Raw genomic sequence first — 2,091 nt, forward strand, 5'->3', positions numbered from 1 at the left:
ATTCTGTGTCTTATAGGATCACAGGATAGAGACAGAGAGTTCACTATTTATGTGTACTTGAGAATCAATATATACTCCTACCATCCAATTCCCTCGCGAAAGAGAACTTTGATTTAAGGAACTGGCTAACCCGATTAGGTCCAAGTTGGTTTGGCCTGACCTTCAGACCTAGCCCAGGATCAAGTCGACACACGAGGTACCCACAAAGATTGGACTGACGAGATTATCACCCTCATGTTATTTGGTTACTTGATTTGAGAGAAATTTATCAAAATACCAATGAGAGATGCAATATCTAACACTTAGGCCCGTATTTTAACTCATGATCGTTTTGTCTTATTGTAGGTATTTTAAAATTAAACCGAACTATAAGTATAAAATATTACATAGTGTATCGTTCATGTCTATTTTCATATTTGTTTTTAAAAATAAAATAAAGCTCATTGACTAAAAAAAAAAGAAAAAATGGGAAAATTATAGCCGCACAGCACTTATTAGGCATGCCCATCCCCAACACATTTTAAATCACACACTAACCCCAACGTCATTTAATTTTGCATCTACCCCCCTAAGTAAGAAAGTAGACGGTTTAGGATGAAAAATACCATCTATATATTTAAAATTGTTTTTCTTTCTAAAAACTTGAAATTTAAAATTTTAGATAGAGAAACTATCTCAAAATTTGTAAGGATGGAAACTGTATTAAATTTCAACTTTTAGAGAGAGAAATTATCTCAAAATTTTTCAGAGAGATAAACCAATACAGTCGAGGTGATCATGCTAGAGTATTTGGAGCGATCAGATCAGAACCGTAAGAGGAGGCCTTCCATGGAGCTATCGTGTTATTTTATTTTATTTCTAGGAAATCCTTATTTTTTTCAGTTGTTTTTTTATTTATCATCTAGAGTCGGGTTTTTTGTTTTTTTCTTTTAAGGATAAGTCTTTTAGAAAGAAAAGGAGTCCGTTCTTAGGTTTATCTTAGAAATCAAGAGTAGGTTAATTATGAGTTCTTAAGAATGTTTCTTTTAGATAATAATTTGAAAAAGTTTATCGTATAGAAGGAAAGAATAAGATGTTTTTTCTCCCTCTAGGTGAACTTTTAAAAGGGGATGGAGGTCAATTATAAGGAGGGCTTTATTTGGTGAATAAAAACCCTTTATTTGGGATTTCTTCTCAGTTGATTCTCGGTTGGCAATGGCATAGAGTGAGAGAGAGGCTTCTTGCTCTTGTGCCCTTTTATTTGGGATTTCTTCTCAGCTGATTCATTCTCTATCTAAAAGCGGATGTATTTGCCTGGCTGCCAATTATCTCAGCTACATTAGAAACTATTTCAAAATTTTAGAGAAAAAGCCTATCTCAAATTTCAAATTTAAAGAGCAACTATCGCAAAATTTTCAGAGATAGAAGCAAACTAAAAAATATTCAAGAGAGAAACTATCTCAAATATTGAGAGAAAGAAATTATCTTAAAGTAGAGAAAAAAACTATATTAATTTTCAAATTTTAAATAGGGAAACTATCTCAAAATTTGAAACACAATATCTCAAATTTTAAATATTTAGAGAGAGAAAATATCCTATATTCAAAGTTTATACATGGAGGTATCTAAGTCCTAGACAGAAGACTTCCTTACTTTAGGTGGTGGATGCAAAAATAAAAGTTTGAAAAGTATTTGGATGGAACATGCGCTAAAATTATGTCAAGGGTGGGTTTCTAAAATTTTCCGCAAACAAGAACTTTTTTGGTAAATCTGGTTTTGGAAATAGAATACAAAAGAAACCTCGATTGAGACTAGGGGTGGCAATGGACCTTGCCCCAACCCGTGTTTGGGTATGCGTCCAAAAATTGGACTCGGTGGGTTGGGTAGGGTCCGGTTCCAAATATTGGATCCAAATGCTATTTGGGTCCGAGTCGATGTGGACCTAACCCGAATAATGTTATTAACTTATTATGCAAATAATATTTAATATATAATAATTTAATAATACTTAAATAAATATAATTGTATAAATTAGTAATAATATTTAAGTAAAGAGAAAGTTTATAAAGAGCGGAGGCTCTAAACAATCAAATTAGAGCCCACCACAAAAAT

Source organism: Amborella trichopoda, chromosome 12 (genome assembly GCF_054954075.1).
Source record: "Amborella trichopoda isolate Santa Cruz 75 chromosome 12, AtrichopodaSantaCruz75HAP2 v2.0, whole genome shotgun sequence".
In the NCBI taxonomy this organism is placed as follows: domain Eukaryota; kingdom Viridiplantae; phylum Streptophyta; class Magnoliopsida; order Amborellales; family Amborellaceae; genus Amborella; species Amborella trichopoda.